The sequence below is a fragment of the Heloderma suspectum genome, chromosome 5, assembly GCF_057233095.1.
Source record: "Heloderma suspectum isolate Gila_16-S chromosome 5, 16-S_ref, whole genome shotgun sequence".
Lineage (NCBI taxonomy): Eukaryota > Metazoa > Chordata > Lepidosauria > Squamata > Helodermatidae > Heloderma > Heloderma suspectum.
Genome location: NC_139462.1, coordinates 131,974,178 through 131,990,648, shown reverse-complemented (window position 1 = coordinate 131,990,648; position 16,471 = coordinate 131,974,178). Strand labels below are relative to the sequence as shown.

The 16,471-nt window shown below is 44.7% G+C and overlaps 1 protein-coding gene across 3 annotated transcripts in view; it reads left to right on the top strand.

Annotated features, from left to right (window-relative positions):
• Positions 1 to 16,471, top strand: part of LOC146344506 (transmembrane protease serine 11A-like) — an 84,130-nt gene that overhangs the window by 20,946 nt on the left and 46,713 nt on the right. For all 3 annotated transcript variants that reach the window (XM_084860383.1, XM_084860384.1, XM_084860386.1), the window contains one exon: positions 15,562 to 15,781. The gene's annotated coding sequence lies outside the window, so the exon portion shown is untranslated. The remainder of the gene's footprint in view (positions 1 to 15,561; positions 15,782 to 16,471) is intronic.

The window sequence follows — 16,471 nt, the reverse complement described above, 5'->3', positions numbered from 1 at the left end:
TGCGAGTTCTATATTTATACAGCGACTAGATGACGCTGTGGTCTAGCTCCTCTTATTGCGAAATTTCTTCTTCTTACAGAAAAATGGGAAATGGATTTTATTGTTATTATATTATTTCCATTTCAAATTAAGCCATGGAAATGCTTGAAAAGTATGAGAGAGGCGCTGGAGGTTGACGAGTCATGGAAAGGACCCACAAACCCATGGGGAGAAGCCCTAAGCCTGTGCTGTAGAGATGTCCCCAGTATAGTTCATGTATTATGTGGCATTTCAGGAGGGTATGGATCAAATGCCTGCCTGCATTCTATGTTGGTGCCTGGTCTAGCTATGAGAGAAACTCAGGAAAAGTTAATAAACAAGGTGCAAAGGGTATGAAGGGATAAAACTCTTCTCCCACAGATGAGGAAGCACATCGCAAAGATGCAGGGTGTCTTTCCATGCCCCTTCAGGGTGAGGAGACTGCACGTGCCTTGTGGGCCAACAGCTGCCTCTGACTCTTATCCACAACTGAGTCGGCCATTTCTGATTCACATTCCCAATGACTAAATGTCATCCTAAGAATAGATGGAGAACCCAGTTGTTAGGAAGAACCAGCAGGACTGGTGCCACCACTGATAGGTACTGGGGTCTCTCTTATATTTCAGGAGAGGAGAATCCTTCAGAATTTTAAAAATAAAACTTGGAAATACGGCAAGAGAGAGTTTGCCCTCATGATCTCTTAATGTGTTTTCCACATTTATACCCAGGCTTTCTTTCAGTGGGCTCTCCCATGGTACATAGGGCTTTCCCGTTACATCCTTGCAACAAATCCTATAACGTAGGCTTGGCTAAGAGGCAAAGACTTGCCTAAAGCCAGTCTGTAAGCTGCACAGCTGAGCATATATAAACCCACATCTTACTGCTTTAAGCCCAGATCCACAGAGAGAGAGAGAGAGAGAGAGAATGTGTCTCAAGATGCTGGAAAAGTTTATTTATAATAAAGCCCAGTGCATTTCAGCCCAGATACTTTCAGGAGGTATAAAAGACACAATACACATAATTAAATTTCTAAAATAAACAATAAATAACAACAGATAAATTCAGTACACATTGCATAAGCTTATGTATACTTAGTAGCTGTAAAATTGCCTTCAGAGAACTCTCTTCCATTCAATAACTAGCAGGTAAAATGGTTGATGAAGAGAACAAATTAAGTATGAGTGTTTGCAGTCCCTGGGTCTTGTGCTAGCAATTTCTGAGAGATAAGAAGCAAAGGGAGACAAAAATAGGTCCCCTAGCTGTTCATAGAAGTGAGCAAGCCTTACCTGGAAGTTTTATAGGGTCAGGGCATATCACCTGATCTGGACTGTTGCCAAGGAAGCCTCCTTGACTGCTGCCATTTGTCTCTCTGTAGTTCCCTCCCTAAGCTAGGCCTGGGTAGTGGTGATGTGCAGTTGTGAAGGCTGAGAGCCTTTCTACACGAGGCTTTTTATTGTGCACTCATGATTGCTCACTCATGGTAGTTTGCGGGGTCCTTTACACGAAGTCGTCATCCTCCAGGGCCTCTCCCGTACTTTTCAACCATTATCATGGTTTTTTTCCTAACAAGAAAAATGTAGTATTATTTAGAAATGGCAGAATGAGAGAGTCTTGTGAAATTGCACAATTCTGCTTTACCACAGTGCCATCTAGTGGTTGTATAATGAAACATAGAAAGGCAGAGAAAGACAAACACGCACACACACACATCCGGAAAAAAACACGTCTAAAGGCGGCGATCTTAATCCCGCAAAGAATCAGGAAACAGAAGCCTCAGTAAAGGTGTGGGATAAAAGCCTAATGTAGAAATGCCCTGAATCCCTGCCTCTCAGACTACGTCTCCAAGTCTCACTGTAGGCAAAACTCTAGATACACTCTGAAGGAAGGTGTGGCAGGCTAGGTTTCATTTTGTGTGATGCCTCATGCTGATTATTTTAAAATGGCGTCTGGAATCGCTTTGGCATCAAGGGCGGAACTTGGAGAGGCTAGGGCCTTGCTGTCTCCTCCCTTTCTTGCACTGTACTATTTAGTGCACTGCTGTGCAGAGGAAGCTCAGAATGCCTTTGCAGGGAGAATTCACTTGCCACTGAGTACATAGCTGCTCGTCAAGATGTGTCAGATCTCAGGACTTTTTTGGCAGCAGTAAAACTGTTGTGCAAGGATGACTCCAATGATGCCAAGGCTTGGTAGTAAGCACCCTAATTTCTGCACTGTATGAGACCAAGAGGAAGAAGGCAGGAGATTCTCTTTATAAAAAAAAGAATCTTTATTCTCTTTGTATTCTCTTTATAAAAAAAACCAACAAGGAAGCGTGGTTCCAACACACTCGTGCATTTAGACCTTTGCCACCTTGGAGACTGCGATGCCTTTCGAAAAGGGCTCAGGAAATATGCCATGGCATTACAAGGAAAACGAGTCACAGGCAATAAAAAGCTCCTCCCAGTCATTATTTTAATTGGCTTCTTCATACATTTTCCTGCACACAGGGCCAAACTACACAACACATGAATACTGATATTTAAATTTCCTTCCATGTTTTGTTTTTAAAAACAAAAAGTAGCCATAGGAGACTGTGAAGTTGATCAGAGGAGCAGTGGCAGAGGGAGAGGGTGCCCAGCCATTTCCCCTCTAGCTATTTTTCTACTCAAAATTGCATCCCTGCCCCCACCCCAGTTGCTTTTCCACTGTCGGATAAAAGAAATAGGTGCCTGTATCTTTTGCCCAGAGGGGGGAAAGCAGCTGGCGGGTGGGGATTCTGAGCAGAGAAACTTCAGGAAGGTTAAGCACCTCTGCTCTGCCAACCAACCCTCCAGTCCTCTCTAATGCTGCTTTTTCTTAAAAAAAAAAAGAAAGAAAGAAAAGTTCAGGGAAAGCTGTGTGCTACTGCATGTAAAACTTTGGCCTTGTGATAATTTCCATGAGAACAAGCAGGTTCACACTCACATATATAGGGTGCTTCCAGACAGAGGGCTCCCCACAGTAGCAGGCATAAGGCATAGTGCAGCTGTCCTGTTCTTTTCTCCTTAATGGATTTTTCACATGAAGTAAGAAAACACAGGAAGTAGAAGATATCATTTGCCTGGACCCTCGTCAGCTTCCTTGAACGAGGCAGGGTGACAGTGCCATAAAAGCCTCGTCTGGAAGCACCCACAGTTAGTAGCACTGTTTCTCCAACATCCAATATAGCCACTCCACACTTTTGCATTAAAATTGGATCCACACTTCACCCTTTCATTCAAAAAGGTTGACTTAGAGCATCTCTACACCAGCCTAAAATCCCGCATTTAAAACGGGGCTTTCTGCTTCTGTTTTAAATGCAGGCTCAGGACAGACTCCCTTTACACATGCTTCCTTCCGCCCCCCTTTCCTCCTCCTTTCCCCCTCCTTTATCTGAGTCTTCCATAAATTTCATTATACAGCTGCTAGATGGTGCTGTGGTCTAGCTCCTCTTATTGCTGCTTTTCCTCTTTTCACAGAGGGAACTCAAGCTGAACTCAAGCGCTGTAATTTGATAGCTCATTATTTCCGATCTTTTAAAAAATAGAATAGAGGTCATTTAGTGCGGGAGACACCCTGGAGGTTCACAACATCATCGAAAGGACCCACAAAAGTCCGTGAGGAATCATTCTCACTAGCAGGATAAAAGCTCCATGTGGAGAAGCCACACCGCTTAGGGTATTTAAGAGAAAGAACCTTTCTTCATGAGTTGCTATTCTGGGTCTGCCTCCTGACTGTAAGGAGGTGAGTCCAGAGCAATAGTTAATTAAGGGGCACAGTGACCAGACTCCTCTGAGGGCGGGTAAGTCTGCTGCATCTCTGCACCAAGCATCACCGCAAATACATAGGTCTCTTGATCAACATGTGCCGTGGCTTCCTGATCTGTGTACTACTCACAGGTTAATGAATGGCTGACGTGGAACAATGCTTTCTCAGCTTCTCTCCCAAAAACCTCTTCTCTACCTGAGATTGACTTATGACATTTGCATTATCTGGAGTCATGGACAGGAGGTTCCACCAGGACTTCAATAAGTTCCAACCCACCATCATCCGGGGACTAGAACAGTCCATGCAACAGGTTCATGTTCTGGATACAACAGTGCAACTACATATGGGACATAGAAGCATCAGCCTATATCAGAAACCTATAGACTGCTACACATATGTACCTGCTTCCAGCTTTTGCCTAGAATACAATACAACATCCATTGTCTACAGCCAAGCCCTGCAATGCTGCCACATCTGCTCAGACTTGTCTGACAGAGACTCACAGTTTAAGGATCTAAACCAGGCATGTCTCAGATTACAGTACCCACCCAACAAAGTGAAAAAAACAACAACAAATCAACAGGGCCAGGCTGGTACCCAGGAATAATCTATTTGTATTTATTAATTACATTTCTATGTAATAAATAGCTGAAGCTCTCTGGGTGGTTCACAACAATCAAAACCATAAAATACAATATACAAATTTAAAAGTTTAAAACTACAATATAAACATAAAAATAACAACCAAATAGTACAATACCAGCTTTAAAACAGAAACTGAAAAATTAAAATGCCTGGGAAAATAAAAAGGTCTTCACCTGGAGCTGAAAACAGCACAGTGTAGGTGCCAGGCAAGCCTCTCTGGGAAGTTCATTCCACAACCGGGGTGACACAGCAGAAAAGGCCCTCTTCCTTTTTTTTCTTTTTTTAATTGCTCTTTATTTCATTTCCATTTCCATTACAATACATATACATTATCTATCTGTACAACGTTGTTCAACAAATGCATAATAAATTGTACAACAATTTGCAAGTTATCCATGAATCATAGAATAGTAGGGTTGGAAGGGGCCTACAAGGCCATCGAGTCCAACCCCCACTCTTAAATGCTCTTAACAATTATAAGATATACATATTTTATTTTTAAGAACAAAAATATAAGCTAAACTAAACTTCTGCTATGATTTTTTATGTTTGAAAACATGCATTACAATTTGTTAATACATATACCTTCTTATTTGTTATTTTAATCATGTATAGTACCTTCTTGGGTTCTTATGATGAACAGAGTTTTGTAGTAGGAGGGAACGAAAAGGCACTCTTCTTAGTAGCCACCCCCCTCACTTCCTTTGGTGCAGGCTCCTGGAGAAGGACCTCTGACCAGGTATGTGGGAAGAGACAGCCCTTCAAATAACCTGGCCCCAACCCATTTAGGGCTTTAAATGTTACTACCAGCACTTTGAATTGATGCCTGAAAATGGACTGGCAGCCAGTGCAGATGGAAGAGCACTGGGATAATATGATTGTGTTGGCCAGTCCCCGTTAACAATCTCGCTGCGCAGTTTGTCTACATCCTGCAGCTTCCTCTTCCTCCGAGTTTTAAAGGCCCACCCTTTTGACACACCCTCATTCATCTGAATGTCAGATTAGATCGACCTAACCTGCTCCTTGATTGTTTCCCTCATGCCACAGGAAGATGGGTGAGGAGAGTAGTGGAGCAAATTTAAAAATGATCCGTCCCTTCCCCCACCCCGGAATCCTTGCCGGCCCTGGCCAGCTCCATTCCACGGTGAGTCCGCAGAGCTGCTGGCCGGCTCCAGCCGCTGGCAGACTTCCAGCCGCTGGGACACAAATGGCATCCGCTATGCCATTTACATCCCTGTTCTTTTCAGTAATTGGCTATGTAAAGATTTACGTAGCCTATTACTTGCATCCCAGTGGCCAGAAGTTTACCAGCGGAACCCCACCCCCCGGTCCGTGGAAAAATTGGACCGGTCCCTGGTGCCCAAAAGGTTGGGGACCGCTGCCCTAAAGGGTTTCCAAGCATTTGAATTCAATGCTCAAGGGCTGCGACTGATTTTTGGTGTGAGCATGAGGCATCTCTAGGTACAGGCAGGATCTCTTGGTTGCAGTCTGGCAACCCTAACTCTTCTCCTTCTGCCATTCTGCCCTTGCATAGATTTGGCTTTGCAAATTTTTGAATTTCAAAGAATACCTGTGAAGCAACAAAAAAGGACAAAGAGTGTTGTGACATCTTGACTAGTACATTTATGGTAGCACAATGTTTTTTGTTTTTGTGGGGAAGTGTTTACTTCATGCAGTGCATGGGTTAAAGCAGAGTTTCAGTCCATTACAGCTGTCCTGAGGCTGGACATTTAACTGGTCAAAAAAGATTTAGTCATTTGACCAGTCAAATATTGGCCAAGTATCTTGAAAGCATTAACATTCTGACAACAAATAAGATAATCATCAACAGGCTTGATACTCATGCTAATTACAAAAAGCAAAGTGGTTGTTATTGTGAAACAGTAGCTTAATTTCCCCCCAGTAAATTATTCATTTTATTACACACACAATTCCTGTACAGCCTTTGAAGCTCAGTGCTTCCTGCCCCAGGTGGCAAATGAAAGCTTAGAAGGATGTTCCTTGGCCTGGAACAGCCAATCAAGAGACAGGGGACTATATCTTAATGTTCTACTGTTAACGTTTTTATTATTATTACTTAGGAAACTTTTATACCCCTCTTCATAAAATCTATTCCAGAGTAGTTCACAAAATAAATTAAAATAACAATACAATATATAGTAACATTAGATCAATAAACAAACATAACCATTGATTTAAAACAATTCAGTCATAGGGAGAGAAAAATTCCAGTGTGTACCATTCTTTACAATCCCGTTCATTAAAATACCTACGAGAACAGAAATGCCTTAACCTGGCACCTAAATGATAACAAAGTAGAGGCCAAGCGAGCTTCCCTGAGAAGGGAGATCCACAATCAAGGAGCTACTGATGAAAAACAAAGGCTGCATTATGCTGGGTAAAATGCAACCAGTTGCTAGAAATGTTAGTTTTTAATTAAATTGAAAATTAATGTGAACTCTGGACATTGCTAGGACAGTGATTGCCCCGCCCCGCCCCACGGTGCAGGATACCAAACATCGGGGCTTCCTGAGCCAAATAGGCACAGCTGGAGTGTATGAAAATACTTTGAGAGCAACAAAGTGGAAAAGTTACTTATACGCAAGCTTGCAGTGAAACAAAGAAGAATGTAAATTCCATTTATATACTTAGAAAAGCAGCAAAGAACAGCTAATAGTAATGATGAAACCTTAGCAGAATTTATTGGTTCTTTAATAAGAAATTATGTGAGTCAGATCAACCTGAAAAAGGGAAAAGTATGGACTTTCCCAAATGTAATATCCTTCATTAGTGAAGAAGATAGATGAATGTGCCTTTTGGCACCCAGGGGATACAACAGATTATAGACTTAGACCTACAGTATTTGAGGATGGCAGTTGATAGGTCTTGTTCTCTATTACTCTTCAGTAACCCTTCAAATTACGAAATTACCAGCGTTTCATACCTGCATGCACTAACTGTTTTCAAGTACAGGAGACCTTACATGTTTCAGTGTGCTACCCTCTGTATTGTTAAGCAGACAATACAGCAAGATTCGGATTAACAAGCATCTGCGTTTGTGTGGAGCCAGAACTATACAATCTGTTGGATGTTCTTTTGTGCTGTAAATTGTATAGAGAGTGTAGAGAGAGATTGATTTTCCCTTTATTAAGATCTCTCCTGGAAAGATCAAGTGAAGGTCTGGTATTATTTTGTTCAAGGGATGATTCCTCCTGTATTACTAAAAGGGTGGCTAAATTCTTTCTGACTTCAGTACAAATTAGGAAGAATCTTTCTTGACCTCTCTGTAAAATATTTGTTTGCTCTGATTGATGGTTCTTAATTAGTTGCATTGGATTTATTATATAACATTTTATTGGACTGTGACTGAAATTTTAAAAATCATTCAGCCGTTTGAAACTGAATAGATCTGCAGAATCTAGATGGCTTCTCTTCTGAGTTCTTTAGGACATTTTTAACATTATTAAACCATTAATGAGCAAATTAAATGTATGCCTAACTTCCTCTGAATTGCCTGATATCTGGGATGATGCCAGAATCACTTTAGGGCGCAATCCTATGAGGATAGTCACCGCCCAACTATCCAATGCAGGGCAGGCAGAGCATGGAGGGGATCCTCTCCTCTGCACTCCAGCCTCCCTGCATTTGTGGCTAGACTGCCAATTTAGGTGCCTAGCCAGGGTGCATTGGAGCTGGGGGACTGGAGGCCAGATGGTGCGAAGTGCCGTAACGGCGCTTCCGTGGTCCTCTCCCTGCCCCCAGGAATGCCCTCTTTTCAGCCGCTCTGCACTGCTCTTACGAGCGCAGAGCCAGGGACGAACCATGGCGAGGGAGGAGGCAGGGAGTCAGGTTTCTGGGAACTGAAAAACCCTATGGCCATCTAGACACTGTCTAGCAGCCATAGGATTGCACCCTTAATTTATTAAAATGGATAGGACCCAGCATTGAACAGGTTAAACAGGTCCTTTGGAATCTGCTAACAGCTACAAAAATTCTGATAACAAAGACAGGGAACTGCTTTTCCTATTTAAAAAAAATAGTTAGTGAAGACTTGGAAATTAACTGGAATGTTGAGATTAAACTGAATTCCTTTAAGCAATGGTAAAAAGTACACAGAGGCCGTTGAAACAAGGGTCTCATTTTTATTTACCTATGAATGAAAAGTTTTATTTATTTATTTATTTACATTTCTATATCACCCCATAGTTGAAGCTGTCTAAGCGGTTTACAGAAGTTAAAACGTTAAAAGTATAATATACAACATTTAAATATAAGAAATACACAAACAGTATATACAAAGACAACATATATCTTAAAACAATTTTGAACAATCAGCCAAACCATAAAACAAATCCATGATCAATTAAAACTCCTCACATGCTGCCAGATGCCGGGGAAAAGAGAAAATTCTTGACCTGGCACTGGAAAGATAACATTGTTGGCACCAGGCAGGCCTCATTGGGGAAATCATTGCACAATTGGGGGACCACCACCGAGAAGGCCCTCTTCCTTGTTGCTGTCTTTCAAGCCTCCCTTGGAGTAGGCACCCAGAGGAGGACCTTAGATGTTGAGCATAGTGTACAGGTATGTTTTAGCTGGGAGAGGCGCTCCGTCAAGTATTGTGGTCCCAAGCCATGTAAGGCTTTATAGTTAGCCAGGCATCAATTTAGCACATCCACAGCCTCACCTGATGAAGATGAAAAGGCGAAGTAGAGCTGCGTGTCATCAGCATACTGATGACAATGCACTCGAAATCTCTGGATGACCGCACTCAGCAGTTTCATGTAGATGTTGAACAGAATTGGGGACAAAACAGACCCCTGTGGAACCCCATACTGGAGAATCCACAGGGCCGAGCAGTGTTCCCCAAGCACCACCTTCTGGAGCCGACCACCCAAGTAGGAGCAAAACCACGGCAATGCAGTGCCTCCCACTCCCAGCTTAGACAGTCGTCCCAGAAGGATGCCATGGTCAATGGTATCGAAAGCTGCAGAGAGATCAAGGAGAATCAACAAAGTCACACTCCCCCTGTCTCTCTCCCAACATAGATCACCATACAGGGCGACCAAAGCTGTTTCCGTGCCAAAAACAGGCCTGAACCCCGACTGAAATTTAGATATTAATAGTTATAAGAGATGTTATGAATTTTTCTCATTTGTAATTATGTTATATATTATGCATTGGGACCAGACTTAGTTATACTTCAAGTATGCCCACTGAAATAATGGCTAACCTAAATACCATTTATTTCAATGGGTCTTCTCTAAGTATGAGTAAATTTGGGTCCAACCCAATATATTTTGGGAAAATGTGCATTTGAATTAGGTTCTTGTTTATAAATGTTTAAAAGAGAATTTCTCAGAAATTACTCCAAAATTCATTTCCTGATGAGGAACATGAACATTGCTGTCGTTGTTAATCATTCTTGGCAAACACTAAGCCAAAACACTGTCTTTTGTCTTGTATACGTAGAAGTGTAAACTTGGGACAAGTAGCATATAATTGATGGAGACTGATTTTATAGGGCTGGATCTAGATTTATGCTAGATGAACTGTGCTGATGGAAGTGAACTTCCCCACCCCATCCTTTCCACAGCAGCCCCTCCAGACCCCTGAAAAATGCTATACAGGCAGTCAGGAGACTCTGACGAATGGTATATGGGCAGGAGGGGGGATCCCAAAAATCAGATGCGGTGACTTTCCACTAGTAGAGCCCTTCCTCTCATGGACAGCAGATCCTAGATCGAACCCATGATTTGATGGAGGGAACCCATGATTTGATGGAGGCAGTGGGGGGAATGTTGGGGGCCAGAACATACCAAGGCTGGGCGGCAGGTGCTGGCAGAGCGCTAAGGGCAGGCCATGCCAGGTAAGGGGAACAAGAGAGAGATGTGTAGTATCTGTCCCCTGCTCCAGGCCTGTCCAGAGCCAAAGGATGGCTGGGGGAGGCGTGACTCCATCTTCTGGCCTTCGTTTGCTGCTCTGCAATGTCAGGCCAGAAAACCTCCCTCATCCATGACATGATCCTGGATGGGGGTGCAGACCTGGCATGTATTACGGAGACCTGGCTGGCCAAGGTCGCTGCTCCAGCTCTTGCAGCCATGTGTCCAGCCAGATTTTCGTATGCACAGCAGTCGAGGGCTGGGGATCGGGGAGGGGAAGTGGCTGTTATCTACCGAGAGTCCTTGGCCTTCACCAGACCCCCTCTCTGGGAGACCAAGGTTGCTGAGTGCATGTACTGGAGGTTGGGCCCGAAGGGCGATCTGGGGATTCTGCTCGTGTACCGTCCACCCCGCTGCACAACTGACTCCTTGGCCGAGGTGCTTGAGGTGGTCTCTGATGTGTGTGTGCAGTCCCCTAACTTATTGGTGTTGGGGGACTTCAACATACATTCAGGTGCCGTCCTCACAGGGGCACCTCGGGACTTCATGGAGACCATGGCTTACTGGGAGCTGCATCATATTCCAGCTGGGCCCACCCATGTAGCCGGTCATGCACTAGACCTTGTGTTTGTTTCTGGAGAAGCGGGGAATGATCTGGAAGTCAGGGGTATATCCACCACCCCCTTGTCATGGTCAGATCACTATCTGGTGATGTTGGACTACTCGATTCCACAACCCCTCCGCAGGGGTGGAGGACCCATTAAAATGGTCTGCCCCAGGCGTCTTATGGATCCGAATGGATTCCTGAATGTGCTTGGGGATTCTCTGGAGCATGCCAACGGCCACTCGGTCGAGACCCTGGTGGGTGGCTGGAATGCTGCAATCACTGGGGCGTTAGATCAGGTGGCTCCGAAACGCCTTCTCCCCCTGAGTAGGGCTCGGACTGCACCATGGTTCAATCCACAGTTATGAGCTCTGAAACAGGAGGTGAGATAGCTAGAGCGCCAGTGGCAGAAGTCTCGCTCCAGAGGCGATCAGACACGGGCTAGAGCTGTATCTTCAGCCTATCACGTGGCAGTGAAGGCAGCAAAAAAGGAATATTATGCTGCCTCTATCACGTCTGCAGAGTGCTGTCCCAGGAGGCTGTTCCAAGTGGTCCGGAGCCTGGTCGGTCCAGTTGCTACGGAACTGCTTGAGCATTCTAAGGCCTTCTGTGAAGTCTTGGCAAGGCACTTTGCAGATAAAACTGATTAGATTAGGAGTGTTATTATGTGCGCTGTGGATGCAGTTAGTGAGCAGGAGGCGGTCTGTGGCACACCGGTTTTGTGGGATCAGTTCCAGCGTCTTCCTTCTGATGAAGTGGACAAGGCGCTTTCATCTGTAAGGCCGATCACCTGCTTACTTGATCCTTGCCCATCTTGGCTCGTTATGAGCTGCAGAGAGAGGCTGGTAGGGATGTACGAAAGTTCCGCCACAGATCTCGGGAAGGCTGAATGCCAGTGCATTCGGCCGCCCAAAATCGGTGGCGGAACAGCCCACCACCCCCCGCCACCACCCCGGGACGGGACTTACCTGGGGCAGAACTTCCTGGCGGCGGTGGCTCTGGCAGCGGTTTGGCGGCGGCGGCAGCGGCCGGTCTTCTGACCGGCTGCTGCCGCCGCCATTTCAAGGTTTAAAAAACAAAAAAACGTGATAGGCTACGTAAAGATTTACATAGCCTATCACAGCTAGATTTTTAAAAAACACCGTGATAGGCTACGTAAATCTTTACGTAGCCTATCACGGCCGACTTAAAAACAAAAAAACGCGCGTACACAAATGGCGGCGCCCATGGCCGCCGCCATTTGCGTTCCTTATTTAGGCACGTCTTAGTCTACGTAAACATTTACGTAGACTAAGATGGCGGAAATAAGGGGAACGCAAATAGCGTAGACACTACGCTATTTGCATTCCCCTTATTTTCGCCGTCTTAGTCTATGTAAGTGTTTACGTAGACTAAGACGTGCTAAAATAAGGAATGCAAATGGCGGCGGCCATAGGCGGCGCCATTTGCGTACGCGCTTTTTGGGTTTTTTTTTTAATCAGCCGTGATAGGCTACATAGAGATTTACGTAGCCTATTACGGCTGACTTCAGGGACGCAAACGGCGGCAGCTACGGCCGCCGCCATTTGCGTCCCTGCTAGCCAGCGGCTGGATGTCCAGCTACTGGCGGAGCCGGCCGGCGGCTCCGCAGAATCGCTGCGGAGCACAGCCGGCCGGCCAGGATTCCGTGGGGGGGAGGAACGGAGCGCCTCCCCCCCCGGCGAGGATTCTGGGGGGAGGGATGGAACGCCATCCCCCCGCACCATCAGCATAATCCCCGAAAGCTAAGTAACTTTCGTACATCCATAGAGGCTGGGTGAGGGGATCAAGGCGGTGGTGAAGGCCTCCCTTGAGGAGGGAGTGATGCCATCAGCCCTCAAGTAGGCAGTGATAAGACCACTCTTAAAGAAGCCCTCCTTGGATCCCCAAGTTCTGAACAACTTTCGCCCAGTCTCGAATCTGCCATTTTTGGGAAAGGTGATTGAGTGGGTGGTGGCGATGCAGTTGAAGGCACACTTGGAAGAAGCCGATTATCTAGATCCATTTCAGTCGGGCTTCAGGCCTGGGCATGGGACAGAAACGGCCTTGGTCGTCTTGGTGGATGATATGAGGAGGGCTCTGGATAGGGGCGAATGCTCCTTCCTTGTTCTCCTCGACCTCTCAGCGGCTTTTGATACTGTTGACCACGGTATCCTCCTGGACCTCCTGGAGGGGTTGGGCATTGGAGACACCGTATTACGGTGGCCGGCCCTTCCTTTCCAGCAGGTACCAGAGGGTAGCACTGGGAGAGGAGGTTTCAGACACATGGCCGCTCACTTGTGGGGTGCCACAGGGTTCCATCCTTCCCCCAAAGCTATTTAACATCTATGTGAAGCCTGATTCAGGTTGATATACACAGATATAATCAGGCGAGCTGCTGATATACACAGCAGCTCGCCTGATTAAAGGCAGCCACCGGCAAGATCACATCACTCCAGTGCTAAAAGAGCTGCACTGGCTACCAGTTGTTTTCTGGGCCAAATTCAAGGTGTTGGTTTTGACCTTTAAAACCCTATATGATTCCAACCCAGCCTATCTCAAGGAGCACCTCCAGCAACACCAGATAGGCCGCTCAACAAGATCAGCCTCGGATGGCCTTTTCTCTGTCCCATCAGCCAGGACAGCTAGGCTGGTGAGGACGAGGGAGAGGGCCTTCTCTGTGGTGGCCCCCACTCTGTGGAACTCCCTCCCTAGGGAACTCCACCTGGTGACCAGCCAGATGGGTGATTAATACAATCAATCATTCAATCAATCAATTTTGTAAACCACCTGTCTGAACACCTGTCATTTTTGTCTGTTATGTATTGCTTCTATCAGGAGTTCTAGCAAAAGGACAAAAGGTAGTGGGGAAAGAGGATACTAGATTTGAGACAACAACAAAGGAGTGAGGAATGTGTCAGTTAGCACCTCATTAAATACATCTAATAGAGGGCTATGAATTGTAAAAGCTTGTGATGTGTTCTGTTGTTTCTGGCTTAATTAGGAACAGTAGATTACAAGGCAACCCTGGAAGAGAGAGCTAACGAGGAACAGATGATCAGTTGTGGGCTGCACACTGATGCACTATTTATTGCACAATCTATAGCAGTCTATCAGATGACATACTGTAGTGCATTTGTGCCCTAACATTTCTTTATGTCACTGCTGTTTAAGGTATAGAAGTCAGGCCAGAAGAATTGTGTTCAGCCCTAGAGAAATAGTTGTAGTGAGGTTCTGTTAGTACTTCTCAGTAAGCAAAGAAAATAAAGTTGTTTTTTGAAGATTGGTTCTAAGATCCATTAATATATCCTTGATACTGAGATTAGCCACAGAATCCAGTACATTTTGTATTAGGCTCCCAAGTTGCCAAGTCAGTAAGTTCATAAATGTGGTCTGACCACAACAGGAGCCTCATTTTCAGACCTAATTCCCAGATATTAGTCTGATATATATCTTCAAGCATAATTCCTTCCCAAAGGGCTTGGTAGCATGACTCATGATTACCCTTAAGGTGTTTTGTAAAGTATTCTGATTCAAGGCGCTCTTTGAATCTTGCTTAATCGTTCTCTTAAATTATAATTTTGTAATGAGCGCCAGAGACTAATTACACTCTAGGTTTCTTTTGAGCACTCTTTGCATACTGAGACACCAGTGCCAAAAACACCTGTTGCTCTCTTCCATGAGTACATCTTTGCGGACTGACAATTAGGAAGGGTTCATTTTTGGGTGGTTTAAAAAGTAGTCTCTGAAGAATCCTTTAGTAACACACAAGGTTGCTAACTGTTTGTGTGACTCTGTCATATGCCTCTAACAGCATCCTAACGTGCAGAAATTAAGTATGAGGCGCTTTCCCCATCACTTTATCTCCATGCCAGGAAAAACATCCCCCTGCTAAATTTTCGGAGAGAAGGCAACTTGAGACAGGAAAAACCAAATAGGGGGCAATCTACATTACAACTTTAAACTGGTTTCAAACATGTTTTTAGTGATTACAGCTACCAAATACAGGAATTCTAGGAATTGTAGCTCTAGGAAGAGGGGCCGCTTGGGCAGGGGACAGGGGTCTCTAGCAAAGAATTCTCAGTACCCGCATGAAACTGCAGGATCCCTTTAGATAAACCGGTTTGAAACCAGTTTAAAGTTGTAATGTAGATTGGCTCCTGCGTTCTCATCAGCTACTTACAGGCAGTACCTTCCTAGGTGTCATTGCAATGTAGCTGTGGTACATTCACAGCATGCCATCTTTCTTTCCCATTATGCTGTAATGTCTGCATTAACTGCACTGGAGTATCATTAGGGAAATTACTTGCATTTATTACCATACTGTGTATTACTCTAGTTCTTCTAGGATTTGGGTTTGGATTTCTGAATGATCCTATGAATATAATTAATATTATGATTGCTCTGGCTGTTGAAAAATACCATATGAACTGATTAATTATAAATGAAACTGCATCTTAGTACCAGTTTTTTGTTTGGAAAATGTTGAGCATTTGCTTTGTGGTTTTAGGCCTTTGCGGTCAATGGTGTCCAGCAGGTGGTTTCTTCCCAGGGTCATGATTTACAAATGAGGAATGCTTTTGTGTTGTTACATTTCTCATGTTTTGATGCTGATTCCTGAAATGTTTCTTCCTCATCATGTTTCCCCAGATCTGGCACCTCCCTGAACAGGTCCTGTCACTGCAGACAGAGATCTTGAGCTGCAGGCTGTCTTGTCCTGGATGAGGGGAGGAGCAAGATACAAAGTGATAACTCAGCATATTGGGTCACGGCCTCTGTGTCAGATATCAGCAAGAATCTCGGGGTGATGCCAGGTCCAGAGGTAATTTCTTATTGAGGACGTGAATGCTGCAGTGGTCAATGCTATCCGGTAGGTGGTTTCTACCCAGGGTCATTGTTTATAAATGAGGAGTGGTCATATGGCCAAACTGGGCAATGTCTGGAGTTTTCTTAGGCTTTTTGGAGACTGTTCCAATTAGGGGGACAAGATATGATAGGAAGCAGCAAGAGGACTGTCTCTTTAATAATTGGGCAGAAGAGGAAGCTGCACCTGCTGAAATCTTCTCTTCCATGCTACTGTTAAAGGAACAGAAGCCCTACTGTGCGCCTTTATATTTGATTTCTCGGCCCAGGTCTGAGTTGGGTATTGTCTTGTGACCATACAGCTGAGCATCTGTTGATTACACTGAGGAGGAGATCCACCTAGGCTATTATTTGTGTTAACTGTGTTGACTTCTGCCACGAGCAACAAATAATTGAAGGGGGTATGTGGCTGGAGACAGGAGATGAAGAATCAAGTCAGGAGGAAAAGCCATTTGCACATTTGTGACATAAATCCCTTTTTCATAACTTGGTGATTGTACCTGAACCTTGTGATGGTTGTTCCTTTAACGTCATTTAAATTCTTAAGGGCAGCAAATCTTTCATTTGGTAATATTTTTGGAATGTCATGATTTTTGAACCATTTGTGTATTTTTGGAGATTGGGGCATGAATGCAGTCATGGGCAAATGCTCTTCAAGTACTTGACAGGTTGTCACAGAGAGGAAGGACAGGATCTC